Raw genomic sequence first — 21,915 nt, 5'->3', positions numbered from 1 at the left:
CCTAACTTCACGTTCTCTTGGGAAGCCCAGGCCAGGTTGCAGGTTCTGTCCTTGGAATATGTAATTAGCTGGAATGACATGGTAGGAATGGTGGGGCAGGAATTTACGACACAGACTGGATGATCGATATGCCTTTTGATGTGTATTTCCAAGCAGTTTACTAGATGATATTTTTCATCCTGTATTTTCTTCTTAAACCCTCTGATGTGACCCGCGTGAAGGAAGTCAGCAGTAGTGCTGTAGATGTTTGGATTCCATCAAGTCTTTGAACTCCAGGGAACATGCATGTGGCCCTCAGTCTTCTGCTGTTGTGGGTATAGGCCTCGCCTCCCCCTCTTCAGTTGTGAAGATTGTCCTATTTCTGTTTTATAAATATGTTACTGGGGCAGATGCACATGATGTAGTCTCACATATTTGCAGCCAGAAGTAAAAAAAAACAAAAAACAAAAAACAATGCAGCTAAAAGATATAGCTATTGCTTTTGCGATGAATTTATCCTTTATTTAATTTTTTTTTTAATGGCTGTTTATTTTTGAAGGAGAGAGAGAGAGAGAGACAGAGACAGAGACAGAGACAGCAGGAGTGGGGGAGGGGCAGAAGGAGAGAGAGAGACACACACAGAATCCGAAGCAGGCTCCGGGCACAGAGCCCAACGTGGGGCTCGAACTTCCAAACCGTGAGACCGTGACCTGAGTGGAAGCCGGACACTCAACCGACTGAGCCACCCAGGCGCCCCAAGACCAAGCTTTTTAACGGCAGTCCAGATGAGCAGCCCGTGTGGGATTTTTCTGCTCTGTCAAATGCAACGTGGGAAAAGGCAAAACCACATTAAACTCTTGCAGGATTAATGTTTGTTTATTGGATGAGCTGGGAGATGCAAAGACCGGTTTCCTTCCTTTAAGGAGCTCACGGTTGATGAAGGCAAAGAGGTGCACCAGTAATTAGAATGAGACAAGTGTTGGTCTGTAGATGTGGGGGGTAGAGACACTGGCCAGAAGATAGCCTTTAAATTAACTACACGGATGAATCATTACTCTTTTTTTTTAATATTTATTTATTTATTTGCTTATTTATTTATTTATGAGAGAGAGAGAGAGAGAGAGAGAGAGAGAGAATGAGAATGTGCTGTCAGCACAGCCCAATGTGGGCCTTGAACCCATGAGCCCTGGGATCATGACCTGAGCCAAAATCAAAAGTCGGACGCTTAACTTGACTGAGCCACCCAGACACCCCTCGGTCATTACTTCTGTCCTTTCTCTGTCCTACTGTATGTCACTTGACCCACCTCCTTCACCTGACCACGCCACGTGAGATATTCCGGGGTCAATTGGTTACCATTTAACGAGTTATGTGAATATCACTTTTGAGAATATGAATTTCGGGATTGATTTTGTTTCATTTAAAGGTCTTAATTACCAGATAGAGAAGACATTTAGATATCTTATATTCCCATCAAAAACAAAGTACTTTAAGGATTAGAAGTGGAAGGAAAAGCCTTCCAAAAATAGTTCTTAAAACACAGGAAGAATATACTTTATATCTCTAGCATACGGTCACTGAAGGACCTCTTGGGGAAATGTCCCCAGCAGGTGCCCTCTCCTGCCAGCCTTGCAGCAGGGACAGGATAGTCCTCTTGAGAGAATGAGGGAAGGATTGCTGTTGCTCCCGCATTCAAGATTCTAAGAAAAACTCACGCTGGTTTGTAGGACCCAGCAAATCTGTATACTGGTGATGCTAACTTCTTGAATCCAGAGTATAAGTGCTGTTTGTCCTTCGTTCCAGAGAGAGATGTGATCTCTAGGAACACAAGTTGGGGGGGCGGGGACCGCATTGAAAATGACTCTGAAATTACATGTGGCATATGATGAAAAGGGGTATCTCTACACAAAGAAAACCTTTTGTTTTGATAACATCTACTTTGGAAAATGTTAATTTCCAGAGTTTCTTCGTGGATTGGGTAAGTTTGCAGTGCCGTTCATATCAGATCATTTTTCCGTTAATGTTTTGTTATAAGAATATTTTCCTCCATATCTAGGCCCTTTTGCCCTAATGTGTTGCTTTCTCTTGACTCCTAAGTTGCCAATAGTTTACAGAAGTAGCTGAGACTCTTGAACATGATTTTTTTTTTTAATATCTTAACAAACGTAGGGCAAGGTTGGTAACCAATTATTTTCTCATTCCTCGAGCCTTTAGTTTCCAGTCTGATTTTTACTACCTTGTAATCTCTAATGGCTGATTGACAAATGATTATTTCTTAACTTCACAGGACGTGGGAGCCCTGTCTGCTTACTTGTGGTTTTCCTAGAGCTTCAGACAGTAGGTGGTCCAGAGTATTTCCTCCATGTGAATCAATGTATTAATCCTCGGGATTATTCTGCCTTGGGGAGGAAAAGCAAAAATGACTTATTATGACTCCTGAATATACTCTGAAATAGATTCTGTCTTACAAGTTTAATTTTCATGTCATTATTAAAAAAAATTAATAATAGGAATTAAAGATTTATATTAAGTCTTCACAGACTCTGATAGGTAAAAGTTGAGTAGTAGTTCAAATGTGGTGAATAATGCATACTTTTAATTAGATCATATTCTAAGAAAAATCCGTAACACCCCGTCTTGATATAAATAAATCACAATTCTGTGAATCAGAAAAACTGCTGTGTTACGTGTAGTTCCCCTGAAATTTTCAAAAGCTGAAATTTTTCTGTGTACCTTGAAAGTTTGTTCATGGAATCTTCCAGCCCACACTGCAGTAAACAGCCAAGTATTCTGCATCGGAAGTGTTGTAATAAAGACTGATAAGGCTGTCTGATTACGGACACGAAGAGCCTTCCGTGAGCTCATCTGGAAGGTTTTCTGAATTAAAACTAAAGGTCTTAACATCGGTGACTTGGATAGCTTTCGTTATGGAGAAGGAAAACTGCCGAAGCCCGTGGTTGAACTTGCGGACGTCACAGGTGTGGACCTGGGGGAAGGAAGTATTTCAGTGAGGATTCTGTCACTTAACTCTTGCTAGGTGTCCCCTGGTGTTACTTTCTAAAGTCAGCATGCGTGTCTCCAAACCCGTGCACAACACGATGTGTATGTGAGAAGAGACTGTTTAGTTACATAAATGCTTATTTGTGGGGGGTCCTTGTCTTTGCAGTTGGGCGCTTCCGTTGACACTTTTATTTGGTTTTTGACTTAAAATTTTTTTGTGATTATACCTATTCTGTAGTTTAGGTGCCTTTCTTTTTTCTCTTTATTGAAATCTTTTCTTTCTTTTTTTTTTTTTTTTAAATAACCGCACCAGACTTTTCCTTCTCCATAAAATCTTAACATTCATTTGGTTCTTCTCCATGTTCCAACTTTCTTATACAGGAAAAGCGATCACTGTTTTCAACCAACTCGATTTACCTAGCTGGCTATCCAGGTTTTTATGGAAGCCAAAATAAAACTTCAAAGCAACTGAAGACGCTGGAGCCTCCCATCTTTCCCTTTCAATTAACACCTACCGATGTTTATCTTGGGAATAATTTGATGTTTATTTGATGAAACGTGTAGTTAGGTGTTAATGGCCATGGATGTCGGGCTTCAGAACGGTGCGCAGAAACCTCTTAAGATTCTGTGTTGAGCATTTGATGCTCTGTGGTCAGGGGTTTCTATGGCACCCTTGAAAGCGAGGAGTTAAAAATGCCTGCCTGGCCCCCACGTGGTCTCCTCGGAATGTGCTGGAGGGGAGTCACAGCCATTTCCTATCCGACCTCGGCTCACCTTTTCCTCTTCCTCCCTGCCATCTCTCTGCCTGCCTCACACTGTCTCCAGTTTGTCATCCTCTTTTCTAGCACCAGGAACTGTTTGCCATTTCTGATGAATATCTGAAGTGTGGTATACACGATATTGCGATGGAAACATGACTCGTTATGAACTGCATTCAAATATTGCTGTGACAGTGACTTCTCGAAGAGTATGTGGAAATTTCTGTTGGAGCGTAAGCTCTTCATCACCAGCTTTCTGTTCAACTTCGGTTATCTTTGGTAAACTTTTAAGTATGTTTCCGCTGAATTGAGGACTGTCCAGGTCTGATAAATGCCTAGGAAAGGAGGATTGGGTTTAGTGCTTGCTCCTTTAGCCATAGAAGAAGCCGAGGAAGGGGAACCTGGGTGGCTCAGTCAGTTAAGTGTCTCACTCTTGGTTGCAGCTCAGGTCATGATCGCACGGTTTGTCCATTTGAGCCCTGCGTCGGGTGCCGTAACTGATGTTGTGGAGCCTGCTTGGGATTCTCTCTCTCTCCCTCTCTCTCTGCCCTTACCCCAGTTGTGCCCATTCTCTCTTCAAAAATAAACTTAAAAAAAAATTTTTTTTTTTTTAAAAGAAGCCAATGAAGTTGGCTTCATCCAACAGAATATACAAATGTGTTGGTGGATAAAACCATGCAACCCCTTACCCAGGTAACCCATCGATACTTGCCTGAATATCACACATTGCCTTTAGCTCTTTCCGGAAGAAGGTATGGCATGCACGATAAGTCCTCTCATTTTCTCTTGATAAACGATTTTTGAAGCCACCAAATTCAGGGTCCACATAGATAGGTCAGTGTTGGTACATGTAACAGAAGGCTGTATATTTGGTGATAGCTGTTGACCCCACATGCCTCTTGGGATGGGCGTTGGTGTCCCAAAGGGCATGTTCAGACAGCCCAGGCTATCCATCTAAATTATAGCTTCATTTGTCTCCCTTCCAAGGCCTTGCGACGCAAGGCTGATCCTCATTAAGGCCCTGTTAGGATTGCAGATACGTGTGGCATATTTGCATCTTATAATGTCCTTTTATGGTTGAAAATACAAGCTTCAATCAGGGAGACAAAACTGTTTTAGTCTGGGTTCCCCCTGAATCTGTGAATTGGTGCTTGTTCAGAATCCGTTTTACTGGTAACCAGAGCGGGTGAGGGGCAGAGAGAGTGGGAGACACGGAATTCGACGCAGGCTCCAGGCTCTGAGGCAGGGCTCGAACCCACGACCCATGAGATCTGACCTGAGCCAAAGTCAGATGCTTAACCAACTGAGCCAGCCAGGCGCCCCACGATTCATTTTTTCAGCGGTTATTTTGCAACATTTTATAATCTCTTTTGATTACAGTATAATAAAATGAAGCCTTTTGGTCTACGGAACACAGGAGGTACCATGTGCCAAGCCTTACAAAGACTGACATTCTAAGACAGAGCAACCTAACGAGGGAGGTACTGTTGTCATCCCATTGTACAAATGATGGAATTTTGACACAGAGAAATTAAGTAAGAGATCATGCGGCCAGTGTGACTTCGCCCTTCTTGGTCTATATTCCGTGCTTTCCTAGTCGGTAGAAAAACTTACTTTGCTGCTTCCGATTTGGGTAACTTTAATGTGACCTCTTTAAGTAAGTGCTGTACGTTAGCTGCCGTCGTTGGCAATGAGCTAGATTCCGAGGCTCTCATAGGTTTATCCCGGAAGTGGAGCAGCCATCGCTGTGCCTGTGAACCCCCTGAGGGCCACTGGTGTCCCAGGCACCCCCTCCCCTGGTCCCTGTGACTGCATCATGAAAGGGTGTCATGATAGATGCACCTGGACTTAAGTCCTCATTTCACACCTTATTTATGTCCACACTGGCTGGATCCAGTTCCTCCAACCTTCTTAGCTTCCATTCCTTTTGTGTCTAATTTGACATGAAGGAGGTCTGCTTCTCGTTATTGTAAGGATCAGCCAGGCAGGGAACACACCTGAAGAAGGAAGGGGTGGTGGGAATGCAGGCTGGTGCAGCCACTCTGGAAAACAGGATGGAGGTGCCTCAAAAAACTAAAACTAGAACTACCCTACGACCCAGCAATTGCACCACTAGGCATTTATCCACGGGATACAGGTGTGCTGTTTCAAAGGGACACATGCACCCCCATGTTTATAGCGGCACGATCAACAGTAGCCAAAGTATGGAAAGAGCCCAAATGTCCATGGATGGATGAATGGATAAAGAAGATGTGGTATATATATACAACGGAGTATTACTCGGCAATCAAAAAGAATGAAATCTTGCCATTTGCAACTACGTGGATGGAACTGGGAGGGTATGATGCTAAGTGAAATTCGTCAGTCAGAGAAAGACAAAAATCATATGACTTCACTCCTGTGAGGACTTTGAGAGACAAAACAGATGAACATAAGGGAAGGGAAACAAAAATAATATAAAACCAGGGAGGGGGACAAAACAGAAGAGACTCTTAAATATGGAGAACAAACTGAGGGTTGCTGGAGGGGTTGGGGGAGGGGGGGATGGGCTAAATGGGTGAGGGGCACTAAGGAATCTGCTCCTGAAATCGTTGTTGCACTAGATGCTAACTAATTTGGCTGTAAGTTTTAAAAAATAAAAAATAAAACAAAAAGTTACAGAGAAGGAGGGAGGCAAACCCTAAGAGACTCCTAAGGACTGAGAACAAACTAAGTAAGGGCAGATGGGGGTGAGGGAGAGGGGAAAGTGAGTGTGGGCAGGGAGGAGGGCACTTGTTGGGATGAGCCCTGGTGTGGTATGGAGGCCAATTTGACAATAAATTATATTTTAAAAAACTAAAAAAAAAAAAGAAAAAAGAAGGAAGGGGTGGTCTTTTCCATCATTCCCTTCCCTGTCTTATCTAGATCTTCATTTCCTTAGAGCGTTTTTGACAAATTGTAATTATTTTGCTTGTGACTCTGTAACTCTTAACTATCTCCCTCATTGGCTTATGGCAGCTTTGTGCTACCAGCCCCCAGGCGTTCTGTGCCCGGCTCTGTTTCCAGCGTCCTGCACCTTGTATCTCTTCAAGGAATATTCATCTACCGCCAACTGAAAACCAAGCAGTAGCGCTCTTGCCAAAACGCTCATCAGGCACCTGTTCTCCAGGGCAGTATGTGCTGGGGACGATGTGAAATCAGCTAGAGTTCGTTCTTTGCAAATATATATTGACACCATAAACTGTAAAAACAGGGTTCAAGATTTCTAATTGATATTTTAGGTTCTCAAATAGTAGAATATCGCTTCCTATTCTGTGGGAATCTACATGTTAAATATTGCCAATATATGCCTTCTTGATAAGAATATGTACATTACTGGGGCGCCTGGGTGGCTCAGTCAGTTAAGCGTCCAACTTCGGCTCAGGTCATGATCTCACAGCTTGTGGGTTCGAGCCCCGTGTCAGGCTCTGTGCTGACAGCTCGGAGCCTGGAGCCTGCTTGCGGTTCTGTGTCTCCCTCTCTTTCTGCCCCTCCCCCACTCACACTGTGTCTCTCTGTCTCTCTGTCTCTCTCTCTCTCTCAAAAATAAATCAACATTAAAAAAGATTGAGAATATGTACATTACACATTCCCAGGGTCTGCAGGACAGAATAATTAGGTGAAAGGTTGGTCTATCATCGTGTGTGTGTGTGTGTGTGTGTGTGTGTAACTAGTAATTTAATTCGTGATAATATATAATTGGATTTATGCTTATGAGTCATCTGCTTTAACTTCAGAGCGCATTTGGTAGAGTTGTCGCTACTGTTTGCTTTGTGTGTATAGGTGAAAATTGTACTGAGCTTTCAATGTGAATAAAATGTAAGAGTGTCATCATGTTGGGAGAACACATTCTGGCTTGGGAGTACATTATCCACGAATACCTGGGGACCTGTGTTGTAGTTAGTAACTCTTGCCACGCGGGGGTCTGACATCGAATCCTGGGACTTGCGTCTTCAACCCCTATTTTAGGGAGGTGGGAAGGCAAGGTAGAAAGACTCCGAGTTACCCACACAGACACTACGATCGAATGCACCGTCAGATCCTAAAGTGAGATTTTAACCTAAGTACAGCTTAGTGGAAATACGTCATTGGATATATTTTTGCGCCGAAGTACATTGAAGGTACCTTAATTACAGTTTTTTCAAACATACTTAAGTGCCAATGTTGAAATAAGACATTTTCCCCTGTGGTGGCTATCAGATACGTTTTGTTAAGGTTTTTTTCACATTTAACATTTAAAAAATGCTAAAGTTATTTTACAGTTAAACTTTAGTTTTCAAAACATTGTGTTTTGCTGTCACTTTGAAGATAAAGTGTCTTTTGTCATTGTTGATGCTATTTCTTCTCCCTGGAGCTTTTCCATTAATACCGTCTGGCCTCCCTATTCTATTCTCCTTGTTAAGAGACATTGCATAAGTGCTACATCTAAATGCTAGATATATGATGTTTTGTGTATACATCTATACAAATCTATAAATACCACTTTGCCTCTGTGAGTAATTCCATTGTTTTGGTAAACATTCTCACCTCAGCGATTTAATGTATGAAATTCTGAGATTAATGATAAAAAAAACTGTAATTTTATAGGCTTTTAGAAATTACTAGGCACTGCACAGAAAGTTACATCACTTTTTTCTTTTTCTTTCTCTCTCTAGGTAGAGAATCTCCTCAGTCTTTACTATTAGAAAAAACACAGAGAAAACTTGCTGGGGTGGGAAAGACAAAAATGAAGAAGAGGGTGAGGGAAGGAAAAAAAGGAGAGAAATTAATTGTGTAGGGTAGCTCAGCCAGCATCAGGATAGATTATTTGGAAGCGGCAGGATTCAGAGTGATGGGTGTATGATGCTCAAGCTTGTGTATTTGCTTTCGTAGAGTCAAAACGTAAAACTGGGAAGTGTAGTGAATTAGGATAGGTTGAATTGTATCAGCGAAATGTGTGGATAGAGAAATAAATGTCAGGAAGAGCCTAAAAAAGGAAGGGGATACAGGTTTTCTAAAACCTTTCTAGAATTCTTGGAGATGGCTTCATAGTAGAGTCCTGTTGTACTCAAAGGTATTTGGAGAGGGTCTTTCAGCCAGAAATGACGGCCACAACTTGTCCCAGCTTTGAGAATTGGCTTCAACTCTTCAGAGGATGTTCTCCATTGTGTTGACAAGAATAGAGCCCTCCCCATAAAAGACCTTTGGGAAGCTGGAAATTCTAGATCACAGGGGCCATGACAACCCTGAAAACTAGGTTGAAAACTGAGCCCCCGTGATGGCAGTAGGGGGCCAGTGAGAAAGAGGGGCCTCATTCCCCAATTGGCCATTTCACCAATTTGCTTTACAAACCCTTCCATGAGAGATCTTTTTCAAGATTGCTTTCTTGCTCCCTCTGGATCTCTGGAGATCTGAACTCTGGCTGTGACCGTCGAGGAGAAGCACCTAATCTTCTATCGGTCATCTTGTATCACCTTATAAAAGTCATTTCAGTGAGTGTTGGGTTTTTCCTCGGATTAAAGTTCTGAACATGAATCTGAGAGGCTTTGACCCAGTGCCCCTCGGACTGAATAGAGTCCATTGGCACTCTAAAGATGTGGATCTTGACTTCGTACATATGGCTGAGTGATGATAATGTTTTTATTTGGTGCAGAGGATTAAAACACCTAAATGTTACTGTGTCTTCAGTTCAACGATGGAAGAAGTCCGTTGAATACCAGACTGCCCACTGGATGTGTGTTCCATGTACTTCGGTTTGTCAGTTGTAACTCTTATCTGGAGTGTTCCTTCTTCAAAAGGTACCTGTGGTTGGGAATCAGCTTTGATGTGGCCTCTAAAGTGCCTGGCCCAGCACTTAAGCTGGCCGTTGGTGGAATAACTCCTCAGTCAATTTTAAGAAATTGTATCTCTTTCCGTATAAGACAGCGGCAGGAACGGAGAGTGTGAGAATGGCTGCCTAAATCCTCATATGTCCCAGATTTAACTTAAAAGAATTGGTAGACTTTGTGTTAAAAGAATCAAGGGATAAATGTGCTGCAGAGGATTTGGAAAATATTTAGCATTTTTGTGGTCTCTTTAACAGTGCCCCACTGTTTCCTGGGGCAAGGGCATTAGTGATCAGAGAAATTGTGAATCTCTGCATCTGGGCCACCGTGGAGCTTTCTTAGGCATGGGCTGGCTAGTACCCCGGGGTCATGGGTCTGCCTGTGTCTTGTTCTCAGTTGCTTGTGATTATTTCTGTTCAAACCGATCTGAGATAGTCCAGACCTGGGGGAGTGAACGGATGGTTTCATGCTGGTTGATATTCTGGTACATATGGGGCGCCTGGCTGGCTCAGTCAGAAGAGCACATGAGTCTTGATCTTGGGGTCATGAGTTTAAACGCCACCTTGGATGTTGAACTCACTAAAAATAAATAAAAGTAATATTCTGGTAAATATCTTTTAGATGGTTGTGTGCAGTCCTAGGGCTAGAATTGTCACCTCAGCTATAAACGCAACAGTCTCTCTGAGACACACACAAATTTAGCCACTGTTTGTAAACTCGTGGGATGAAAAGACCATGTTCGTATCTCATGTTTGTTACCTGGAGACAATTGTCCGATTGACAATTGACCGATAATTGTGCCTATGAGAGCAGCCTCTGTTGTGAACTGAATCCGTTGAAGTGAAAACAAGAATGCCATATTTTACTTACCTATTTCTTTTGAGAGAGAGTGTGTGTGCAAGTGGGGATGGGGGAAGTGCAGAGGGAGAGAGAGAGAGAGAGAGAAAATCCCAGGCAGGGTCCACACTCAGTGCAGAGCCCAACTGGGGGCTCGATCTCATGACTGTGAGGTCATGACCTGAGCCAAAATCAAGAGTTGGATGCCCAACCGCCTGAATCACCCAGGCACCCCAGCCATACCATACTTAAATTAAAAGCTTATTATTATTATTATTATTATTATTATTATTTTATCATGTGCTGTTGCTGTGTGTGATAAGGCGACAAAGCGTTGAACTTCGGTGCGTCTGTGGCATTAATTCTATAGTGGCCTCCCGCGGTGTGAATCTACATGGGGGGAAGGGTCACATAAGCGGAATCGTTAAACAGTATCTGCTCCGGAGGCAGTTGAATGTGACCGTGGGATATGGTGGTGTTTGTGTGATCGTTACCGCACGGACAGTGCGATGTTTATTCTCTGGCTGAACATTCTCGTTGCGTACACTTGAGGATGAATAAAACCAAGCTGAGACGTTGACCAAGCTCTGTCACTGAGGTGTCCTTTCAAACTCGGAAGGAAGGAGGCAATGTGTTTTCCACTGTGGGACGTGAGCTACTTCCAGCCCATAGTACGGCCCGGCTTCCTACAACAAGCGTGTTTATGGTTGCCTACCATTAAACAAGGGGGCACTGGACGGCTCAACACCCTCCCGTCTTGATAAAAATACACGCCGCGTTGCAATTGTGCTTTTTTTCATAGCTTTCAAAGTGCTTTTATGTACGGTGTTAGGTCTCCTCGATTACCTTTTTTTCTAATCACACGCCACCATTGCACAAGTCCCAGCATCTCTTAATTATGGAGGGCCTGTACCACATCGTATGAAACTTTAAACATGTTCACACCTCAAATTAAATACGCTTTGCCTTAACTATAAATCTGTGTGTGTCGATCTGTAGAGGCTTGATGGCGTAACTATTACTGTGAACATTTGTCTTCGCCTGTTCAGGCAGCCCTGACAAAATACCCTAGAGTGAGTGGCTTAAACACTAAATATTAATTTCACTCAGCTTGATGCTGGGGAAGTCCAGGATCAAGGTACCAACAGATGGGGTGTCTGGTGAGAGTCCTCTTCCTGGTTGGTAGGGGACTGTGTTCTTACCATCGTCTCTCATGGTGAGGGGGCGGGGGGAACTCTCTGGGGCCTGTTGGCAAAGAGCACTGATTCCCTTCATCAAGGCTTCCCCCGCATGACCCAACACCCACGTACCTCACAAAGGCCCTGCCCCTGCATACCGTCACACTGAGGGTTCGGTTCCAACATAGGAATTTGGTGGGGCGCATCGGCATTTGGTCTATAGCAATAGTTACGTACTTATTTGTTAAACTCTCTCTTTTGAATTTTGGAGGCTTTATTTTTCTTTCCTTGAGATCTCAACCTTGCAGACTTTACAGGGCCTTTGAGAGCTGACACCTTTGTCCCACGTCCGCAGGGCCTGTCCTCGTCGCTGGCCTTGCATTGCCTAACCTCCTGGTGGGTGGGTCTGACCTGGGTGAGGCACGGCCGTCCCTCTGGCAAAGCCTGGTTTTCCAGCCGGAAGCAAATCCAAAGGTAAGAAGCTCCTCCCTGACTGTGTGCTTGGCAGCGAGTCGGAGTTTTAATCTCCTTGGGTTGCGGTGTTGGGGGTCTTTTGCATGGTTGCTCCCCCCTGAGCTGCGGCACTGGCCAAAGTCTAGATAGATGTGATTAATCGGCCTGGAATTTGAAAAGCCAAATTCAGTCACTAGATCCATGAGACCTTTTCGGTCCTGTTCGGTCAGTGGTAAGGCAGTTGCCAGCATTTTCTTTCGTGTTTCTTTCTTTCTTTTGAGAATGAGAGTTGGGGGGGTGAGGGCCAGAGAGGGAATCCTAAGCAGGCTCCGAGCTGGGAGCCAGATGAGCTGGGAGTCAGATGTGGGCTCAATCCCACAACCGTGAGATCACGACCTGAGCCCAAATCAAGAGTCCGGACGCTTAACTGACTGAGCCACCCAGGTGCCCCTTGCTGTCCCCCACCTCCCCATCCCCCACCAGTATTTTTTTTAACCCCTACTTAAAAATCACTTGACACACAGCTGCTTCACCTTTTTAAACCTTCAGTGTAGACTTTCTCATGTTTTCTATAAATGGCTCTTTTTTTCCCCCATGCTAACATTTCTGCCTCTTTGCCGGCTTTGTGCCTTCCTATTTCCTTAATTTTTCTGAAACCCACAACTTGAGCTCTCTCTCTCTCTCTTTTTTTTTTTTTTTTCTTTTTGGACCATCCCTAAGGCTTCTCATTTGCATGTGTTTTTTTAGGGTTCTCTTTTACTTTTACTTATTGCTAAGACCCTTGCTGGTGTGCTTTGGTCCATCCATACTAAAATACACCAATTTCCATGTGATGGTTTTTGTTCCACTTGACTATAAAAAGTCACTTTGTTCTGTATAGAAACTTTGTATTTTATAGGAGATGTATTTTTGATTCACTTGTCTGTTTTTAGCTGCACTGACTTTACAGTAAGTATTAAGAATCAACCTAATTTTTGTTACTATTTATTTTTCACAGTGAATTCATTGAGCAGGCTTGCTATTTTCGGGTGATTCCAGACTCTGACCACTAATTGTTAAGAAATGTATGTGTTTAAGAGATGGTCATGGGGAGGAGGGAGTCTTATGAATAATTTATTGCCAAATGTGTTGAGATATTTTTAACCTGAATTTTTGGCACTTAAGGAGTGGGTTTGAGAAATTTACTCTTAGAATTAGATTTTTTTTTTTTTGCATAGATAGAACAGAAAATTTAAAATTATAATGGCTTAAATGAGAGAGAAGTTTAATTTTCTTTTACATAAAATTCCAACGATGGGCTCCAGGGCTGATGTGGTAGTTCGGTGGTGTTTTCAAGATACCAGGGTCCTGTCTTTCAGCTTCCATTCTCAGTGTTGATTTCTGCCCTCGTGGTTCAAAATGGCGGCTGGAATGCCAAGCTCTCTTTCTTCAGAAGCACGTACAACACTTTTTAGATCATATTTTGTTTGCCAGCACTTAGTAGAGGAGCTGAACTTATTTTACATAGGAGAAGGACACAAGTAATTGGATACCAGAGCGGTTGTGATAGTGGTCGTGTGCGTTGGTCCACAAAACCCCCATATTTCTGCCGTGGCAGTGGGGGTGGGTGGATGGTTTTAGTCTCTTGGATGGGAACACAGAAAAGGAGTAGATTCAGGTAGGTGGGAAAGGTGGTAAGGAGCTCACTTGGGGAAATCTTGAGTTTGAAGTACTCAAGGGATGTCCGTGTTGGGTCAGTGGTATACCACAGCGTGCTCGAGTCTGTAGCTCAGGAAATAATAGTCGGTAAGCTGTAGACACTAGACAAAGGAACCTTAGCATTCCAGAAGGCTCTTGAGACTGTGCACGTGGGTGAATCTCTCAGGAAAAGCAAGACAGCTGAGTTGACGAAGGACCAAAGGTGATGCCTCCGTGAACATTTGAAGGAAGTCACGGACAGAAGAGAGAAACTTAGGTTGAGGCTTAAAGGTGAGAAAGACAGGTGTGTGGGAAATTAGAGGGAAGCAATAGGTGTGTTTTTATTTTAGCTTCATTTTTCCCGTTGGACTGTTGTTTGATATAATGGACGCGTCACAAAGATGAACATTTTAACTTCAGAAAAGGCTAGGTGTGATATAATCTGAAGGGCACACAAGACTATGCCGCCAGCTCAAGAAAAGCACGGAGGTCCTTGTTGTCTCATTTCATCATTAAAAGATCCTCTGAATAAATCTTTTCTCACATCAAGGTGTTATTATCCCCATTTTATGCTTATGAAAAGCAGGCTTGCCGAGGCTCGGCAGTTCACTCCATGCCATGGCGCAGAAAGGGATTAGATCCCTGGCTTGGAAACCAAGCGCATTTATTGGTTCCGCTCTGGATTTTGTGCCTCAGTACCCTGACTCCTGAGAAGTTGACTTGTCAGGAGGTTTTGACTTGGTAAGAGCTGTGCTGTTGCTAACAACCCAAGTCCCTTTGCTCTCAAAGAATTAAAAAAAAAAAAAAAAAAATTTTTTTTAATTTCTGAAAAATTAAAAACAAAATTTGAAAATTTAAAAAAAAAAAAAAAAAGGACTATCTTGTTCGCACTGGCTAAATATGTTCATCTAAGACTAGATTAGACCGGAATCTGCCAACTTTTCCTCAAGGGACCAGAGAGCAAACATTTTAGGCTCCGCCGGCCGTGTGATTTCTGTCACCACTACTCAAGTCTGCTTTTGCAGCCTGAGAACAGAGGGGGTGCGACAATGAATGGGCATGGCTGTGTTTGTTTGTTTTTTGTTTTGAAAATAGCCATTTATGTGTACATATATATAACTTTATTCTATATAACTTCATAGTTTGTCTTGACGTTACCCATGCGGATTAGCTCATTGGCATTTTTAAAATGAACGAACAAAAATAACCAAACAAAAAACCGCCGGATGCGGCCGCCCGATGAGGATATACCATCTTTATTTTGAAAATTAGAAGACTTTGGCCCTTCAAGACTAAGCGACTAGTCAGAAGTCCCTAACCCGTCCAGCATGGCGATAGCATGAGCATGAAAGGATCCTCTTTAAAATTTTTTTTTAACATTTATTTATTTTTGAGACAGAGAGAGACACAGCATGAACGGGGGAGGGGCAGAGAGAGGGAGACACAGAATCGGAAGCAGGCTCCAGGCTCTGAGCCATCAGCCCAGAGCCCGACGCGGGGCTCGAACTCGCAGACCGCGAGATCGTGACCTGAGCTGAAGTCGGACGCTTAACCGACTGCGCCACCCAGGTGCCCCGAAAGGATCCTCTTTAGATCTGACACCATTGGCTTCCAACACCTTATTTCCTACTCTTCTTTTTGTCATGTGTGAAAAATGGAAGGTCTCTTTATTTTTATCTTTCTTTCTTTAATATAATTTATTGCCAAATTGACTTCTATACAACACCCAGTGCTCATCCCAACAAGTGCCCTCCTCCATGGGCATGGCTGTGTTCTAATGAAACTTTATTTGAAAAAGCAAGGGGGTGGCCCCATTTGCTGGCCCCTGCTCTAGAAGAAAGGTGAATTTTAGAATTTCTGCTTTTTTAAAAAAAAAAATTTTTTTAACGTTTATTTACTTTTGAGACAGAGAGAGACAGAGCATGAACGGGGGAGGGTCAGAGAGAGAGAGGGAGACACAGAATCTGAAACAGGCTCCAGGCTCTGAGCTGTCAGCCCAGAGCCCGACGCGGGGCTCGAACTCACGAGCCGTGAGATCATGACCTGAGCCGAAGTCGGACGCTTAACCGACTGAACCACCCAGGCGCCCCTAGAATTTCCGCTTTTAAGCCCGCAAGTAAAATCATCTGACAAAATTGTGAAAGTAGTGAATTATTCCCCTTTGTTTCCAGACCTTGAAAAATACGTAGCTGATTTTGTTCTTAAACTTGACCTTATCTCTAGAACGATCTTTTCTAAGTGTGATGACCGTTCTGAGAGGACAAATGAAAAGGGTGAAATTGGAGTCCCCGTTTTGTTCTCTATTTTATTTTCCTGTGTGTAGTCTTGATGGGATTCTGAGTTACCAAGGTCCTTCCAAATGTCTCAATGTCATCTGTCGCTTCCACGTCAACCCCTAAGTCACAGAGGACCTTGACCACCAAACAGACTTCTGAGTTTCTCTGATCACCATCAGGGTGTATCCTGATAGCCACACTGGGATAGACTGGAATCTGTAGATGAGAGGAGTCGTGGGTCCTCACACTGTTGGCATATTTGCATGCATTTTACTCCCGGGCGGTAAGAAGACCACCTCAGGAGTCTTCAAGGAACAGAAAAATCCTTCAACTTAGTTGCTTCATCTAGTGTTTTTTTCTTTGTATAATGCCGACGTACACAGCTATCATGGAAAAAGCTTTGTAAGGTGGAATTGGCTTGTTGGTGGTTTTACAATCTGTTCAAATCTGTATTTGTCCTGCAGTGGAGAGTTTTTAGTAATTTCAACTAGATGATTTTAAGGGCAATCTCTTCTAGAAGAACACACCAAGAGGACTTTAGTATTTTGTGTGCAAATAAGTGCCGATTATGACCAGTGAGCGTAATTAATTTGTAGGAGAGTCATAAGCAGATTCTCTGTTCTTTCTAGCTGTTGGTTCTCATTGATTTGTAAGAGACAGAGCAAATGTTTGCTAAAATAATTGTAATTCACCTTTTGTGTGTTCCTTTTCATCGCAGGCATTGCATGGTTCAGGATACACCTTGAGCACCTGCACGCTCATTGCCTTTGAGTGCTATTATGTATCTGTTTGACCTTTGGCTCTCTTCATGACTTATAGGAAAGAAAATATTTTCTCCTTGTGCGAAAGTTCTCCTAAAGTTGTGGTGACTGGAGGAGCGGAAAGGCTGGGTTTGGGGAATCCCGAGAGTCCGCTGTAATCACACATCACAGTCAAGTTCCGCTAATTCTAAATAAAGAGTCCGTCGTGCCTGCCATAGAGGATGGTTTGGATCTCAGCATAGTCTACTTTTCAGAGTTACATTACAAGTGGAATAAATCTGTGTGAATCAGTTAAATGAAGTAATTTGATAAAAACATTCAATTCAATGGGCGTTCATTGCCATGAATCTTCAGTGAATAGTGAAGAGCTCAGTGACCGTTTTGAAGAACTACAATTATTTCTCCGAGTTTCATTTGATGAAGAATTGCAAATCCCACATCCGAGTCGTCGCAGAGTGCGAGTCACGTGATCCAGAATCATGACTTTCTCCTATATGTCGTGCCTGGTACTGATTCCTAAGACATTTTAGGCTTAAATTAGATGAGAGTTCCAATATAAAAGTGGAGAGGATCGGGGCGCCTGGGTGGCGCAGTCGGTTAAGCGTCCGACTTCAGCCAGGTCACGGTCTCGCGGTCCGTGAGTTTGAGCCCTGCGTCCGGCTCTGGGCTGATGGCTCAGAGCCTGGAGCCTGTTTCCGATTCTGTGTCTCCCTCTCTCTCTGCCCCTCGCCCGTTCATGCTCTGTCTCTCTCTGTCCCAAAAATAAATAAACGTTGAAAAAAAAAATTAAAAAAAAAAAAAAAAGTGGAGCGGATAAAGCTTAACACACTATCTATGCCGGATGTCTTTGTTTCATATATGCCACGTCGACCGGTCTATCAGTCGACACTAAAAAAAAGTAATGGTGTTCTGACAACTGGTCTTTATTTTAACGGGTGCCCCCTCTTTTATGGGTGGTCTTAGGAAATTTTAATTCACTCTCTTCCAACTGACTGACGGCATAGCTTTGTTTTTTTGTTTTTTTTTTTTAAGTTGTACATGGTAATTTATCGTAACCTGCAGTGCTCCTACTTACACGTTTATTTATTTGGACCCATTGCTCTAAACACATCGGTAATTCTGGACACGAAAATTTTTTCTCTCTTTGGTATTTACCGAATTAGTGTCTTAGACGTCTCACGTGTTAGAGACGAATTGGCTCAGTCCCTTTGTTTTACAGAAGAACGTTGCAGGTCCAGAGATGTGAGGGACAAGTGTCCGGTCACCAGGGCTAGGGGAAGCCATCCTAACAAAGATTCTCCTTCCCTTTGATTCAACTGAATCCATTTTTGGTCTCGCGTTCTTGACATAGTAAACTAATCTGCCCACCTAATACTATCGTAAGTCTGCTGGGATTTTCTCCATTGAAACCGACTCATGAGTCAGAGGTGAATATTCCCTTCCCAGCCTTTCTTCTGTATTCTCCTTATACCTAACAGTCACCTGGAACCTGGTGACCGTTACCGTGGCAGTGCAAAGCTGCTCTGCGTTTTCTAATCCCTCACCCCATGCCCATGCCTAGTGTCAGTCAGGAAATGTGACTTCTAACCCGCTGCTCTCCGTGTTACAGGTTCAGAAGTTGTGGGGCTGCAAGGTTGGTGACAGGAAGGAGTAGTGGAACTCTCAGAATCTTGACCGAGGCTGAGTTTTGCCAGCTTGTGAAATCGGGTCGATTTTGTCACGTTAAATACGTCTTCTCTATCATCCCCATCTTCTGTTTGAAGTGGACAATATATGTGCCTTTGACTTTCTCATTAAGACAGTACCCCTCTCCTCAAACACGTCTGTCAAAACTAAAGATCGCTTAAGACTCACACCGCCAATGGTGCATTCTGTTTAGCACCGTCCTCCAGACCAGAGTAGGCTTATAGACGGGGAACTCCAGACACCCACATAGGAGACTTGGGTTGAGTGTAGATAGGATCCTTGGTCTGTTCATCAGAAGGAATTTGTGTCAGACTGAGTGAATCATCAGTTGTCTGATAGCAGCCTGACTTCCCACCCTTGCCTTAACAACCCGCCCTGTTCTGCATCTCAGATGGTGCACCAGAACTTTGAAAGACATCCCTAGGAGAGCCTAGAAAGCCTCATTAGGAAAGATGTGGGCCACCGACTATGTATTTTCTCCTCTAACTCTTGCCAAATAATTGACTTTTCATCGTAGTGTACTTGTTAAAATTGCCTAAGCCACACTGTCAGAATCCAGACCCCCCCCCCCCCCACCCGAGCTACTATTTATCTGCTTGCTGCCTTTGACCAATTGACAAGGTGTAATCTTCCTGGGGTCTAGACTTTGACGGACCTATGGATGGGAGTTCCGAGGCAACCAAGGACAGTGCCTGGACATTTGTGGCGTTTCCGAAAGAAACGTGGAAGTGGATTTGAGTCCTCAATACAATCTAATCCAATCCACACATGATTATTGTACATCTGTGCAAAGACCAAAAATTATAGACCTAAGGGATACAGTGATAGTCACTTAAGAGCACAAACGAAATGACCAAGCCTTGGAGAATTAAAAAGCGGCTTGTTTAACGTAAATCTCTAGTAGTGACCATTGATGTGAAATGTTGGGGGTCTGGGAGCAAACAGGAAAGAATTCTTGAGATGTCTTCAGTGCCACAAAGGTGATGTTAAAGCATGGGGACAGGACCCGTGGGCGGAAAAAGTTGTGAGGAGTGACTGATTATACACTTCAAGCTGGGAAGGAAGGGGTTAGGGATAGTTTAAGTCTCTAGGGAATTTGTTCCAGGACCTTGAGGAGTCATTTACTATTGCCTAGTAAAACCTTAGTCATGAGACACTTCAGATGTGTATCAGTGGGCCAGTTGCTAACATATATCTTGAGGGGATAGAGATAAAGGAAGCTTCCAAATGGGATTATGTTAAAGAAACCGTACAGGATCCTGGAGGTCAGGCTCATGTCAAGCAAAGGTTGCCCTTTGCCCTTACCAAGTGTTAACCTCCAGGCACCTGAGTTCCTGCAGGAAGGTCACTCTGCCGGTCCCAAGTCCTTGTCAATGGGCTGTAAGTTGCAAGTTGTAAGGAAGTTTAATTGTTCTACATTTCTTTTACCTTTGTTCTCCACGTCAGCCATAATGAGATTGAAACCCAAGTTGAACAGAACGTTGTTGATTCCAGTTCACGCGATCATGTGCAATTAATGGTGTTAGTTCCTTTTCTAAGGAGAGTTCCTTTTCTAAGGTGAGTTTTGCATGGCTTGAACCCCTCAAGAGGGACACTGCTGAGGCATTAAATAGGTGCTCGGTTTTAAGTTCACGTGCTGGGATGATATTTAGCACTTGGCCAGCAGGCGAGTCCCAACTGTGATGATACTCATGTGGCTTGGAATCCAATGTCTCGTTCCCTGGTGGCTCTCTGATTCCAAGAAGACTGCTCACGGATTTGGGTAATCTATTTTCTTAACTTGCTTTTTCTAAGCCTATAGGAAAAAAAAGAGAAATGGCCGACTTCTTGCCTGAATTTTATACTAACAGCAAGGAAAGATTTCTGGTAACTCTTTCTTGTACTCTGTGTTTGAATGTATTATTTTATACATGGAAAATAAAATATTCCTAGGAAAAGGGACTATTGATATTTCCATTTTAAAACTTTTACTGAACTCCAAACAGGTAAGATGGGCAAAACTGAGTATTATGCATGGCCCTTTGCCACAACCTCCCGATCTACCTAAAACAAGGGAGGTGGATATGCAGTTGGAAAATACTCTTTCCCAAAGTTGCTTTCAAGCACATTTTAAGACACATTCTCCCGTTTGATTTTTTTTTTTTTTTCTGGCACTTTCTCCCGTACGTACTGGGCTCCCTTAGTCATTTGGTGTTCCCTGTTGGCATTCATCTTTTCTCAACACGAGGCGACTGTTCTTATCATTGTAAGATTTTGCACATTTAGTAACATTCACTTGCTCTTAAAACCTACTCATTATATGATGAGTATTGCAGGCTTTAGGCTAGGATTTAAATGTGAAGGAAAATGATTGTTTTTGACCATAATTGAATCAATTTCCATTTGTTTGCCTGTTTTGAATACAGTGATTTATTCCCCCTCTATTTTACCTAATCTTGAAATTCAAGGTCACCACCAATTACCTGCTAACAGGGCTGAGAAAAGGTTTCAGGTTGTTAAACACAAATCTAATCGAGTAAAGTTTAGAGATCTAATTGGCTGTATCAACCCATTTGTGAATCAGGCAGCATCCCATCTAGCCAGTAGAGGGGAGCTCCCAGGAATTGTACAAAATGGAAGGTTTTTGTAGGAAGGCCGGTAGGGCAAGGATGTTACTAGCAAAAGAAAAGAAAGGATTGTTTCGGGCAAGGTCCTCTTCCTTTAGTGGGCAGAGAAGGGCTCCTGTTTTGTGGATGACTTCATCTTCCTCAGGGGCATAGAGGGGGCCCATGTGACAGATTACTTCATTAGCACGGATGAGAACATTCCTTACTGGCCCGGGTAAGCCTCCATTTCTAAGGGGAGGTTGAAGCTGCAGGTAGGTTAGGTCTTGAGCCCTGGTTTGGTGACGTGGCCTAGCATACATGACTCCATTTTGGGCCTGTGGTGTTCTCTTTCACGAGGTAAAGAAAGGTGAATGAAAATTTCCTGAATACCTACTGTGTGTCATGAGCTGAACTTTGCTCTCTCGTGCCAGTACTGCAGTTAATGCTATTAACAACCTCGCTCCTACCCACCCCCCCCCCACTTTTTTTTCTTTTGTAGGTGAGACCGAGTTTGCTGAGGTGAACTTCCCCGCCCAAGTTCACACAGCCGAACTCGGCCTGCTGACCTCATTGCCCAAGGGCTTTCTCCCCACAGGGTGTATTGGATGGGGGCTCAAAACTCACTGGCCAGCCGTCAAAGCTCCATTTGAAGTAGAAGAGGAAAATCTGTTGTCTAATTCTATAAAATGGATGCTCCCGGAAAAGCATATTGTCTCAGGGAGAGCTGTAAACCCAGAGCAACAATTGAAGCTTTGGTTCTGTAAGAAGGGAGTTTACAGAGCCCTACTGTGTGTCCCCCCAGTGTGAAAAGTTGCTGCAGTAACAAAGGACCACCTAAGGCCTGATGTAGGTGCGGGGGTGCTTCTCTGCAGCTGATATAACACTGCTCTTCTGTCTGGAACC

General features: G+C 43.4%; 1 protein-coding gene across 3 annotated transcripts in view; it reads left to right on the top strand.

Annotated features, from left to right (window-relative positions):
- BASP1 (brain abundant membrane attached signal protein 1) overlaps positions 1-21,915 on the top strand; it is a 55,899-nt gene that overhangs the window by 16,488 nt on the left and 17,496 nt on the right. Inside the window, exon 1 of one of the 3 annotated variants that reach the window (XM_047870815.1) lies at positions 9,025-9,226. The exons of 1 other annotated variant lie outside the window; for it this stretch is intronic. The gene's annotated coding sequence lies outside the window, so the exon portion shown is untranslated. Of the gene's footprint in view, positions 1-9,024; positions 9,227-12,026; positions 12,049-21,915 lie in introns of those variants that run through there. One more of the 3 variants, XM_047870824.1, reaches the window with a different exon arrangement.

Source organism: Prionailurus viverrinus, chromosome A1 (assembly GCF_022837055.1).
Source record: "Prionailurus viverrinus isolate Anna chromosome A1, UM_Priviv_1.0, whole genome shotgun sequence".
NCBI classification, from domain to species: Eukaryota; Metazoa; Chordata; class Mammalia; order Carnivora; family Felidae; genus Prionailurus; species Prionailurus viverrinus.
Note: the sequence above shows the minus strand (reverse complement) of the source record. Positions and strands in the feature narration are given on the sequence as shown.